Source organism: Notothenia rossii (assembly GCF_949606895.1).
Source record: "Notothenia rossii genome assembly, chromosome: 10".
In the NCBI taxonomy this organism is placed as follows: domain Eukaryota; kingdom Metazoa; phylum Chordata; class Actinopteri; order Perciformes; family Nototheniidae; genus Notothenia; species Notothenia rossii.
In genome coordinates this window covers 52,642,423-52,656,549 of record NC_136908.1, presented here as the reverse complement: position 1 = coordinate 52,656,549, position 14,127 = coordinate 52,642,423, and the positions used below count along the sequence as shown (strand labels likewise).

The 14,127-nt window shown below is 39.4% G+C and overlaps 1 protein-coding gene and 1 long non-coding RNA gene across 10 annotated transcripts in view; one reads left to right on the top strand and one right to left on the bottom strand.

The window, feature by feature from the left end:
* Positions 1–14,127, bottom strand: part of celf2 (cugbp, Elav-like family member 2) — a 401,403-nt gene that overhangs the window by 300,337 nt on the left and 86,939 nt on the right. The window lies entirely within an intron of this gene.
* Positions 7,846–14,127, top strand: part of LOC307022485 — a 65,205-nt gene continuing 58,923 nt past the window's right edge. The window contains exons 1-2 of the long non-coding RNA XR_013803422.1: positions 7,846–7,985; positions 9,279–9,401. This is a non-coding gene — a long non-coding RNA (uncharacterized lncRNA). The remainder of the gene's footprint in view (positions 7,986–9,278; positions 9,402–14,127) is intronic.

The following is a 14,127-nucleotide window of genomic DNA, read 5'->3' as shown; positions in this document are numbered from 1 at the left end:
TATATACATTACATGTATAAATGGCCGCTGTTGTAACACCAATGTTATATAAACACCACATTTTCCGGCTTGAATCCAATAAAGGCCCAATAAAATTGTAGCCCAAAGCCTTAATATTCTTTTAGGAGTCTGTCTGGGATTCCATCAAATAAAAACATTTGTTCGGGGAGAGATAGATAAGCAACAGCAGGCCGTAGGTCGATAGCCTGACACCAAAAAGCAGGATTTACTCAAAATGGATTAGATAGCTTTACGTCTAAACTGTATATTGCAATTGACAGCTGGGGCAGGATCAAGCCAGCAACGTGTGAGATCCTGGTGAGGTTTGGCCAATTCCCATCAAGTCAACTGGACGTGGAATTTGTCCATAGATGCCTGATCCAATTCGCTGCACTGACACGGACGTGAAGTGAAATTGAACAGTGGACTGAATGTGCAGGGTAGTGTTATTGGTCTTTTCCTCCGCTGAGGGAGACAGAAGGAGAAGGCCACTCTCTCTGAGGTGTTGTGCACACCTTGTAGGCTGCCAAGCCCGATTAGAGGGTGACAAACAGACGTCCACTCGCCTCAGTGCTGTCAGACCCTGGTAATGAAAGTCACATCAGCCTTAGAAAAAGCAGAGGAGGACAACAACAACAGGCCTTGCACTGACACAAACACATTTTAAGACTAATGGCTTAAATGCAACTGCACTATGTGGCAATGCCGGTCAGAAGAAAATGTACAAAAAAAGAATGAAGAGAACACTCCTAATAAAGCAGAAAGGAATAAAATTGCGAGGGTCCTTTGCGTCTCATTGAGCTACGTGTGTTGGTGCCACGCTATTAAACAGCAAGATACAACGTCAATAATTGTCTCTGTTCCAGCCACATTGCTATCAAATGATTTAGTGGTAGTAGTAAAGCCATAACATAACACCACATCTATCTCAGGCGCCGTGGTGGAGAACTGTGCTCTCCATAATAAAAGCTGCTTTAGAGTGTTCCTTTTCCCTTTGCAATGAATCAGAGTTGCACTTTGTGAGGCGTGCAGGAATCCATAAGTACATAATAATGAATTATACACAAGGTGGGAGACAGGTGCAGCTCCAGACTTTATGGATTGAGCAGTTTGGGAGTCTAGTCATCGTAACCTATGGACGCTGGTGTAGAAACAGCCTGATGCGGAGAGGATAGGGAGGCAGATTGTGTCATTCTCTGTCCCAGCATGCTTTGTAATCTTCCAGAGAGAAAGGATGAGACTTGGTCGGTCCGGGAGGAATTGTATTTTTTCTGCTTGGATATGTTTCCCCCTCAGTACACCCTTGAAAGACGGAGGATAGAATACAATATGTCATAATCAGACATAGTTCACATTTTCAATTCCTGTCCCGAAAAGATGCCGTGTGTTTAATCAGATTATTGCACGTAAGAGAGATGCATTTGTATTTCTGTTCTACTTCTTTAATCCATCAAGAATAGACATTCAGTAAAAACACAAAACGAGAATAAAACAGCATAAAAACCTGAGATTGGCAGCTTGACTTTAAAATAGACAATCTCTTAAAAGCATTTACCAGGCCCACCAAGTGGCAACACAAGAAAAGAATAAAGAACCCAAAGGGTGAAAGCTTTATCTGAACGTGTGTGTTTGTAAATGTGTGTCAAGGTTCCTCTCAATGGAAAGTCACACACACTGACATTTGGTTGTGTTGCGGATGCTTGAAAAGCAGCACACCATGAGTAACACCAACACCACTGAGCAACTCAATACTGGCCTGACAAAATCATTACGCCGTTTTCTCTTAGGTTAAAACCCCACACTACACGACCACTTAGGAATATGGATCAGACTTGTAAAATGGTGAAAGGGCAGGTTAATGCAATCAATTATTTTTTTTAACAGTAATTGCTATGCAAAAGTCCTTGACATACCCACACAGTCTATCTCCGTGTAATGTAATGGGCCGCAATGGTTCTTTTGTGTGGGTTTTTGCTGTAGTTGCCCCCCTGATGACATTTAGAAAGGGACAAAAGATCAGTCCATTGGAAAAATCACAGTCCCTGTTTTAAGTACAATTAAAGCAAAACACTGAAAATGCACCAGACAGCGTTCGGAGCGAATGCCTCCCACAAGGCTGGAACATTCATATTAGTGTGTGTCTGTTTTTAATCAAAGACACAGTAATGTTTACATCTAACTTTTTTTGATCAGCATCATCACTGAAAAACCAAGGAAAAAAAAGTCAAGCTTAATTTCAGTGACATTTACACTGATCATGTTAAATGTCATCAAATGTATCAGGATCACTCATAACTGATGTGGGCGCATGTCATTTGAACGTGAGGAGACAGAAGTACAGAATGAATGCAACAAAGGACCCTCGCCAAAATTGGAACAGCATTATATAATAGATTCATCTTGATCTGAGGAATCTAGAGACAAAACCTGCCTACACCTCATGGTTTAGTTGTTATGAGACAAAGGGTAAAATGGCGGCTCTATATAATCCACACCAAAAAGGACTGTTTCTTGGGTCGGCTCTAACATGTCACCTCATTTCAATAACATCCACTTAAATGCATAGGATTATTTACTAACTGGCAAACAAACAAGACCTCCTCTGCTCTGGTAAACATCTTCTTTCCCCATGCTCACAGTCTACATTGCATGCTAATAATGGTTTCTAGTGTACCACCGTTTATGTTGTAAAAGCCCTTCCATTAATCTCACCATAAATGTGGCAGGGAGCTACGTCAATGAGGAAATGAGCATACACCACATGAACACACGCACGACGGGGGGTTAGAGGAAGGGGGCAGAATTTTTTTCCAGCTCCCCGGGGACCCTCATTACAGCAGAGAGTGGGTGCAGGAAGACATGGAGGGCAGGCATGTGAATAAAGCAGCATGGGGGCAAGAAACTAGGACTTCTTGCATCACGTTGTTTCCTCCTTATTAGTCACCTTGTGGTACTGCATGTACAACTGACCACAGTGCCAAGATCACTGCCGTCTACAGAGGTGTCTGTAATATGACAGCGAGGAAGCTTATCTTTCAGCAGTAATGGGCAGGAAGTATCCATCCAACACACTCTCACTTCATAAACGTCCAGGAGCGACGTTTGGTCAGGGTCCCGTGGCGTGCAGTTGTGACGCTCCTAGGCTCCTTCAGCTTCATAAAGGGACGCAAATAGCTTTCAACTGATTGCAATGTATTCCCATCTGCTGCGGGATTTGACGCTCATGGAAGCACGGCATTAGGCTTGTTTGAGACGCGTTGCGGCTCGCCTCGAAAGTAGACGAGAATAGCCGATCGAAGCCGGGGGAGGTCTCAAAAAGCTTGCCTGAAGTTGGACAGCTCCGAGTCGGCTTCTTCTTCTTCTTCTTCTTCTGCTGCTTCGCCTTCTTCTTCTCTCGGTTTTTTGGCGGATTGCAAACAACTTTAAGGTGCATACCGCCACCTCCGGAGTCGGCTTGACTTGCATTTATAAAGAATGCACACATGTGTTTAATCGTTAATGTCAGATATGTACTAAGTAAATACATTTGTTTCTGCTCAAGATTCGATTAAACTCTATTGTTATTGCACAGATTACAGGTACTGAGACAACGAAATGCAGTTTAGCTTCCAACCAGGAGTGCAACAAGCAGTAAAGTGAAAAGTAATGTACACAATCTACAGAATAAAATATAGAATTAATTGAATGATGAATAAACAGTGAGGGGTATGAATATACACAGCAGCCTGTGAGCAGTATGAACAGTGTGTATGAATACACTAGATACACACAGCAGCCTGTGGGCAGTATGAACAGTGTGTATGGATATGCTAAGATATATAAAGTATGAAAACGGTAAGCAGTGCAAGTATAGTATAACATATATAGATATTAATTTCATGATGATAAACATTGTGGAACAATGAGGAAAAATGTTAATGAGGGGCGGCGTAAAACTGACACAAAACAACAACAAACTTTTGCCGAGCCAATTGGAGAGTTTCATCAGCAGCAAGAGGTAAAAACCACCAATGAGCGCTCAGCTCGAGATACCAGCGAGTCGTTTCCCATCAAGCATTTCGCTTCCGCAGCCCTTGGAGAGGAACTGCGCCGCCGCGCCGCGCCTCGCCTCGCTCTCAAGGCTGCGGGCGTCTTTGTCCCGCGAGATTTCAACGTCTCATGTAGGCGAGCCTCCAGAGCAAGTCGGACAAAATGACTAACCATCATGCAACGCACAAGCAAGACGTTGATCAAAATTGCGCAGGTCTCGCTTGTCTCAAACAAGCCTATTCGTTTGTGTCGGCTGCCCTTAAAGGTAATGTGAGCGTTCATTCCCATTGGATAACGGAGAATTGTACACCCGGAAGTAAGTATTCCCCTTACGGCCCGTCCACACTACAGCTTCGACAGCTTGAAAAACGGTTTCCAACGCGTCTGCCCATTCACTTTGAATGGGGTGACGTCACGTTGCCTCGCTTTTCGCAGAACTGAATTGTGGGTAGCAGAGCGGAGCTTTCCTGGCGTTTCAGGCTGCAAAAGTTGAGCAATGTTCAACTTTTGAAGCTTCTGAAGCTTTCGGTGGAAGCGTCAGCCAATCAAATCATATGCCAGTACAAGCTCTAGAAAATCAAACCGCTGCTTGTGTGTCAGGGGCGGGAGATTCATGTGATTGGTTGTTGGTCGAGCTTCAGACACGCCCGCTGACAAGCTTTTTTTGAAGCTGTAGTGTGGAAGGGCTGTTGCTGTTGATTGATTTTACAGTGATATCTGCACTACTCATCGACTAAAAAACACCAGATTATCCTTGTTAATTACACAACATTGATTGGTTTAAATTGTGTGAAATGCTTTTGTATTTTTCCCCTTCGATTCGGAGAAACAAATATTTTTTCGGAGTAAAGGATGCCAGAAGACACTACACTACCCAGAATCCCCAGCTATCGTTTAGGACTACACCATCTGCTCTGTTTGACAAACCCCGTGATTAGTTCTCAAGCTCTGTGATTGGTTGACCTCCAACTGCATTCCATATGAAAAAAAACATTTCGTAAAAGCTAAAATCATACTTTATTCAGCAGTGCTTGCTTTACTCTTTGAAAGTCATCACATGAATGCATTGTAATAAATGGTTTGGCTGCATTAAATATATTACATATCTGTCGTAGTTCTTTATTTTTATTTATCTACAGAGATCGGGCTCAGAATAGACCGAAAACTATTATTTTACCGTTCAGTTGAATTTCACAATACAGTTAGTAGTAATATTTTGTTTTGATATTATTGTTTTTTATTAACTACTAGACCGCTGGGTCATGTTAAGACCATCTTTTCTGTGTTGCTGTGGGTTTTTTCCATCGCTTTTGTGTTAAAAAATATCAAAACAATAACTAAATATATCCGTCGTAAACTAAACCAGAAACAGCAGTATATTTTATTTTGTTAACACTGAAAACTTGACAGCTTTTTAACCCAAACCACCTACTGGTTAAAGCACGTTATTACACGTTTAGAGTAATGCAATGCATGTAGATTGTGCTACCTGCTTGAAATGGGATGGAACCACGGCAGACTGTCCAAAACTGGATTTGAACCATTTGAACGGGTCCACCGCTTCCCCCCCTCCCCCACCCCGTCCAGAACTACACATGCTGGCTATTGTGTTTCGCAACATGTTCTCTATCTATGGCACGTCTCTACTGGGAGTTGTAGTTTTAAAATACTTTTTCGTATTTCCCATAATAATAAGTTGCCAGTATACTGTGTACATCCCTGGAGGTTTAGGGGATAGGAAACACTCAAATTTAAAACATATAATTAATAAATGGGTGAAAATTGCTTGTGCCCATAATGGGCAGCATTAATATATATACCCACATGCCAGCTATGTCAGAAGAGCTTTATTTAACAGCTGGTCTTATGTTTGTGACCCCTCCTGTTGTTAATTGATAACATTACATTACATTAATTGATAAGCCTGAAACATGCACTTGTCAAGGTTCAGAGGCAAATTTTGTAAATATGGCAGTAGACATCGATCATCTTAAGATAAGATAACCTTTATTGATCCCAAGTTGGAAACATTTGCGTTACATAAGCATGTGTAACAGTTGTAAATATGCAGTGGTGTTTATTTGTAAATCATTTAGTATAATCACACAAATTATGTGTTTTATATTTAATAATTCTGTGTTCTTTATTTATTGATTGTTCAATACCTGACAAGGCCGGAGATGAAATATCTATATACATCCTATAAGAGTATAATACATATGTATAATATCAGTTAAAATAAGTACTTCAACATAGTTAACATTGCTGGAGGTATGCACAAATATTGATAAATGTATTTTAATGCACTATTGAGGAACCTGCGACCCAAGTATTTCATTCATTGCATAACTACACCGTTTGTGTATATGATATGTCAATAAACCTTAGAAAATCTTGAAATCTTGAAAGGGATGTGCAAAATAGTCATTCTATACAGTCTTTAATTAACTATTAGTAGAGAATAACGAGTAATGAATATACTTTATAGGGATCCTATTAATATCTAATAATAAAAAAAATGAAATTCAATAACATACTTTAACCACCATGTGTCCCTTTCTATCAGCTGTGCACCTTTATGGTGTAAATACAGCCTATCTACCAATTGGATCAAATATAAAAGTCAGCCGAATTAGTGTTGATCCTGCGAGGAGACGTATTGTGTGAAGAGAAATGTAAGATGTTGTTTAATTGCTGATATATTTATGATCCACGTCACGTTTTCAGTGTTGGCGGCAGTTCCTCATGTTTGTCTAGAAGTCTTCTCATCAGGGCTCTATAAATAGAGAACTACGGCAGATATGTAACATTTAATGCAGCCGAACCGTGTATTACAATGCCGTTATGTGATTACTTTCAAAGAGAAAAGCAAGCACACTCGGAATAAAGTATTAATTTTTTTTTTTTAAATGTTTTCGGACTGTTTCCAGTATTTGTTAATGACGATGTGATGTGAGATGTGAGACTGGAATTGCACGGTGGAAAATAACGTATCTTTAGATGCGGATTTTGTTAAACTAATACGTTTGCGCTGTGGACCAACACTATACATTGACGGGGAAAGGGGTAGCAATAAAGATAACACCATTAAACAGTTACACAACATAACAGAAATAATATCGATAGCAGCGTCCCTAGCAACCACCTTGGTAACAATGAAAACGTTCTATGGACGCAATTTCCTGAAGTAATCTTCGTAATAACTAGCAAACTAAAGATCATGTACATCCACTGCACACATAATCTGAAATAACAACTCATATTTCTCGCATCAAATGACATCAAAACGCATTTTGTTGGCCAAACTAACTTTAAAATAGGCATTTTCCACCGAGAATAAAACGAAGTTCGGCCATGTTTTTTTTTTTCTGCAGGGAGAAATTTGAAGATCACGTGACATAGACGCCAGCCAGGAATGAATGGTGAAAAAAAAAGGGGTTTGTCAAACAGAGCAGATGGTGTAGTCCTAAACGATAGCTGGGGATTCTGGGTAGTGTCTTCTGTCATCCTTTACTCTGAAAAAATATTTGTTTCTCCGAATCGAAGGGGAAAAATACAAAAGCATTGCACACAATTTAAACCAATCAATGTTGTGTAATTAACAAGGATAATCTGGTGTTTTTTTGTCGATGAACAGTGCAGATATCACTGTAGAATCAATCGACAGTAAGGGGAATACTTACTTCCGCGTGTACAATTCTCCGTTATCCAATGGGAATGGACGCTCACATTGCCTTTAAGGGCAGCCGACACAAACGAATGCCGTGCTTCCATGAGCGTCAAATCCCGCAGCAGATGGGAATACATTGCAATCAGTTGAAAGCTATTTGCGTCCCTTTATGAAGCTGAAGGAGCCTAGGAGCGTCACAACTGCACGCCATGGGACCCTGACCAAACGTCGCTCCTGGACGATTATGGAGTGAGAGTGTGTTGATCCATCTGCTGATCAAACTGAGGTACCATTACAAGTTTTATGGACGTTCAAGTCATACTTCTTGCTATTTTCAAAATGGCAAGTGCAGTTTTTAAGGATTTAACCAAATTACAGATAATTTGCTATCTGCTTCCCCAGCAACAAATGAATGGTGGATGGGGTTTTGTTTGAGTTAACTGCGCTGACAAGTCAGATATTTAAAAATAGTTAACGACAAATATGTCTTTCAGGAATCAGTGACCTTTACTGGAACTCATTTCTGTTGAGGAAATGGTCACGAGGAAACATTTTGACAATCATTTTTTACATATTGTGTCAGCATAAAGGAATCTAAATATTTGGACAATAAACCGATCAGTCGCTATGGCAAATACAACTTGATGTGAATGAGAAAATAAGTTTAAACATGCCCTTAAATGTGAGGATATTTCATAATTTTAGTATTTCCAAATTGGATCTCCTTTATGTCTAGGGAAAGGGGAGAGAGAGATCTGGTCTGGATTTGAAAAGATCGAACATCCAAAAAATAATCATACACGCATTTTGTAGTCTTTTTGCGTATTAGAAACGGAGTTGGCGACACTAAAACTGCAATATAATGTTGTGTAGCATGATACATATGACGTGTTTTTTAGATTTCTCCAGTACCGATAAAAAGATCGATAACCTCGGAGCTTAACGGTACCACGGTCTTTAATAATTCAGCCCCGGGGCCCGTTTAATACCTGGGCTCTGTACCCATCCCTATTTATGTCTGCCCAAATCAGGTTGGAAGAAAGATGGATTCCCGATTGCTCACACCAGAAAAGCGACGTTGTGGTTTTCCACTGCCACATAGTATTTATCTTTTTAAAACTCAACACCATCAAAGGATACAAAGTCATGACCCTGATGGGCTTCCATACTACTGTAGCTGTTACGTCACTAAGTCCCAAAACTATGATTTAAGGTGACGTCACAGTATGATTTCGATTCAGCAGGTGAATTTGAAAACAGCCTTCTCGTGTTAAATGACAGAACATCACTCCGCATGGTGAAGCTCAGAGATCTAAGTGAAGTAACAATAAGCTAATTATTCTTTGAAGGACTTAAAATACAATGTTTTTCATTATATTTCCCTACCTTCTATTAATGGTATAAGACCAATTGTATTCAATGTATGCGTTCTGTAATTGATAAAAGCTTTTAGTCTTCTGTCGCTGTTTGTAAACACCTTTTTCTATCATATATGGATCCTGAAGCAGTCTCTTAAAGGACATAATTTGTCATTTTTTACATTTATGGTTTCTCACACTTTCCCACCTTTCTTTTACAGAGAATCCAAGGACAACTACTGCGCGGCTGTTTGATTGACAAGTAATCTCAGAAAAACACCTAGCAATAAGCACTAACCTCCAAAGATTTAGCCGAGAATCAAAAACACTGAGGTATGTCACAGGTAAGAGTTTTAAAAGCTTGCCTTGGTGTCACGGGGAGCCGCTGATGTGAGTACTTTGTGTAACAGGAATAGCACGTCTTTAATGACTGACTTAAGTAACGTGATTCATTGCTTTTGACAGTCGTGTGCGGTTGCAAATCACACTAGAGCAACGGAAAGCACGCACACATCTTAAAAGCCACTGGGTGAACTTCTGCCTCCCAGCCCACGCTGAAGACAGACGACAGCTACTTAGCCTTTTCCAATTATGACTTTAAGTTAATTGAGAGGAACGACAAGCACATTTTAGTCGGTGTTGTTGAATTGATGGGCATTCTGCGACGCCGAGACATATTTAGAGCGTGTTTATGAAAATAACACGAGAGTAATATCCGTATTATTCTTAATATGCTTGTACAACATTACTGTCCCTTCATAGTGCACTTACATGTAAGATTTGAATGCATGTTTGTGTGGTTGTGTGTGTATATGCACAGCTATAAAGGGGGTTCATTCAGTCGTTCGGCTAACTTGGCCGAGGTAATATAGGGGCTGAGCTGTCATCTGGAGGCCACATCAAACCCTGGGTAATGAACAGGGAGACAATCTCAGCTAACACACTCCACCAGTGGCTCCGCAAAGAGAAAAAAAAGGGTGTCTGTGTTGGGAGGGGGAAACTCGAGGTATCTCAGGTCATGAGGAAGAGGAAAGCCAAATAGGGGTCTTTTGATGCTGCTCAACCCACTGGCCTCTTGAAGAAAAAAAAACAATTACAACTACATTTGCACTGGAGACGGAGGCGTACAAGTTAACATGGTCATCCAGGCAATGAGAGCAGGGGAAATTGGAAAATAGAGCACTGAGTGAATTATAGTGTGTGGGTAGTTTTCAATTGAGAAGTGACAGCAGATGTTACATCTCCTCTGATGCTCAATGTGATTATCTTAGCATGGGTTTATATTTCAACTTTAAGACATGTTAAGTAGTTGTAATCACCGGCAATCTCTTATTGCTACTGAACAAGTTCAAGTTATTGAATTCATTCTGAATGGCCACAATTAGTGTTTTAAGTGATCCAAACATCTAATACGATAGAGGGAGAAAGTGATAATAAAACATGCACTAAAAGGGGAATTTTGAAAAATGTTTAAGACATAGCTAACCTGTTTTTTTTCCTGATTTGTTGTGAACACCAAATGTGTGTTTTTAGCTGTAAAAAGGAAGTAAAAATACGTTCTGAAGAGTTGCATAATCGGAAGCGTTCAGGCTCTTTTTAGTAAAAATGGTGATTCTAACATTTGAACGTTATTATTGATGTGTTCTTATGTAATGCTGAAATATATCAGAGGGCAAATCAGGAAATGTATAACTAACTAACAAAAACCAGAAAGAAAAAGGTAAAAGTGTATTTTGAAGTAAATTGGATAAATTGTTTTTTACCCTGATATCTAACTGGTGTCACGTATCGTCAACTTTCATTGGATTACTAAATCTCTGGTAATGTGACATCTTGCCTAGAAAACAGAAAAGTTGCACAGGGAGTGAGTGGTTTGAGATTTTTTCTCAATGAAGCAAAAAGTTACAGTTGAAAGATCACAATCTAAAGATATGTTCCAATTAGAAAGACCACCATTTGATTGTAAAACGCATTTCTCTCTCTCTCCTTCAAATAAAACTGTTGTGTGGGTCGTTAATAGTAATGCTTATTTAAAACGAATTACAGGCAATGATTGCAAAACACAAGGGTTTATGAGTACAAGACAGATGTAGACATCTGTTAGTCAGTAATTACTCATGGGAAGTCTGGCATAACACAGTAAACTGAGGGTAAACCACACTCTGGTTTGATGTTTAGATTCAGCTGGTCCATTGTGTTATGATTTCATGAGATACTAAAAACTATGTTGACTGAAGGAATGATGTTTGAGTCAAAACAGTTAAAAACTAATTGTGGTCTGACCAATGGAACAAACTGTCCTCTAGAAACCTATTGAGAGCTTGCCTTTGTGGCCTTGTTCTTGGTTAAAGCAAGACCCCTAGAGGCCTTAAAGTCAAATAATCTGCACAAATATGTGGACCAGAATGAAACATTTATAGATTATATATATATTATCATGAGAAAGTTTCCGGTTGTAGGGGTAACAAAGTGGTTTGTCTTTTAAATGGGATTCAAATAATGCGTCACCAAAATCAAAAGATTGATTGCAATGTTTTCATAGATAATGAGACACAATGTGGGCAAACGTGCCTAAGGACGGTTTGTAATCAAACTGTTCATCATCTGTGGAACATGATTGGATGGATAACAAAGGTATGCAGCTTGGAGACAAAAAAAAAAGAAAGTCTCAAATGGTTGAAACATCATGACACATGGCAAGCTCTTAGGATTACAGTAAATCAAAATCATGACTGAGTGAAATATCTACAGAAAAAGAAGATGGCCTTTAAAGCTCTCCCTGCATTCATGTCTCCTTCCTCTACTCCTGCTGCAGTGGTCAGTGAGCCCCAAAGCTACCTTGATAAATTAATCTAATAGAAGAAATTGGTCTTTCAAATGTAAAGAGCACCTTGGTTCTGGGAAGTAACGAATGAAGGGAGGAAGGTAGAGGGGCACGAATCAGCATGAGAGGAGAGGCGAATGGAAGGACCTGAAAGAAACTGAGTACACTGGAAGGAGTGTGTGAGAGAGCGAGTGTTCGCTAGAGTGAGTCAAGAGGGAAAAACTTGTTCTGGGTATGGTGTGTGGAAATGGGATCTTCAAGAAAACTGACAAAACCTGGCGACCAAACCCTACTCATATAAGTTCTCAGGTCTACACTATAACTCACTATAAAGAGACTAAGGTCTGATACGATACGGATACAATTGTATTTTTGAAATGAAGAATGATGGATCAACTCTCTTTGAATATCAGAATTTAGGTCTGTATTGGAGTGGTATCAAAATGAGATTTGTGTGATTTAAGGTTCTGAGGTACTCCACGAGAAATTCAGAACACTGAGTTAGTAGCTTCTTTTAGCTTTGATTCTAACATATATTAATTGGTTCCTTATCTACAGTGAGGGGAATGAGGGCTGCAACAAACTACTAATTTGATAATCGATTAATCTATCGATTAATTTAATGATTAATCGACTATTCAGACTATTACTGTATGCCTTGCACAATTTCTCAAACGCTCTGATTTAGCCATCAACTTTTAGATTTAGCTTGAGGTTGTTTTAGGCATGTGGAAACTAACAATGAAGGCAATAAAGATGAATACTTGATTCAAAAATACATATAATATTAAATTAACTTAATAAATTGTGAACAGAATTAACATTGCTTTTTATTTGAATTAAATAAATAATATTTCACATCAAAAGAAACAACAATGTTTTAACAAATCATATTAAATAATGTGATAACAGAACTGTAAACAGAATAGCTGAAACTTTAACAAAATAAATAACTCAGTTACCTCTAATCATTAACCCGTTTGTATAATTTTGTTAACTCCATGTGTTGCTGACGTGGAAAAGTTACTCGTGGATGGGGCTACAGAGCTGCTAGAAAGACAGTTGAACCCGGTGCATTCCTCCTTCTGGATGTGGAGCACTTTTGCTAAATGTTTAGACAAATTGCTCGTGTTACGCCCTTACATGCTAAACTCTTATTGCACTATTGGCAAAGAGCATTGTCCACATCGAGACGGGTAAAGTTTAACCACACCTTGGAGCGCGTCTCTCCGCCATCTCCTCCGTGTGTTGCTGCATGTAGCAGCCACGTGTGTGTGTAAACTGCCCCGCCCCCTCCCACACAGACGGGGGAGAGAGAGATCTCGTCTGATCGAAAATACAGCATAGACGCATTTGTTTCTCTTTTTGCATGTTAGAAACGAGTTGGCGACTAAGACTGCGATATAATGCTTATGTAGCATCCGGAAAATAAAGGGTTGGCTTTTAAAGGTTTTGTTTATTTTTTTGCTCAAGTATTATCCCAAGAAACTCAACCAGGGACAGATACAGAATTTTTCTCAACAATAGGAATAGAAATTGAATGAATATGTAAAGAGCCCAACAATATTTATTCAAAACGGGAAAGGTCTGGTGTGGGAAAAGTTGGATCTGAGAGAAAAGTTTTAGCAACACTGTTGAGTATAAATATTTCCTGTAGTAAGGTCAGTTCAAGTTCCATTTCCTTTGGGCCAAGTTAAAGTCAGGATATAGTTTGCAATACAACATGTGATAGTTAGGACTCTGTTTAGGTTGATCACATACAGCAAAGTCCATTTCACTTATTTTGAGATTGATCGTGATGATACAAGTTAGGACAACCAATTGGCACCAAAATCACATTCAAGGGAATTTATTGCACGAGGCCCGGTCCAACACCTGCACAGGACCACCTGTTGCAACACATGTATAAAACCAAGACAAATAGCCTTATCGAAACAAATTTGTTCCACTTAGCTTTACAAATATTTAATCCCTTATTAATTTGCCAGAAAGATTCTATATAAAAGGGACAAATTGCCACAAGGAATGTTGTATCTGATCAAGCTAGAAATAACCACAGGTATATTATCCTTAACAAATCTTTAATTAGTGTTTGGCTTCACTGTGTTTTTTAGCAATTGTCTGATTTCCTTGATTCAAATGACCTTAATGAAATAATCATGAAGCATAAAAAGAGAACAACAGCCCCCCAGCCTTTTTAAACGAATACAACTCTTCATCGTGACATGCCCTAGCATATGTTTGCT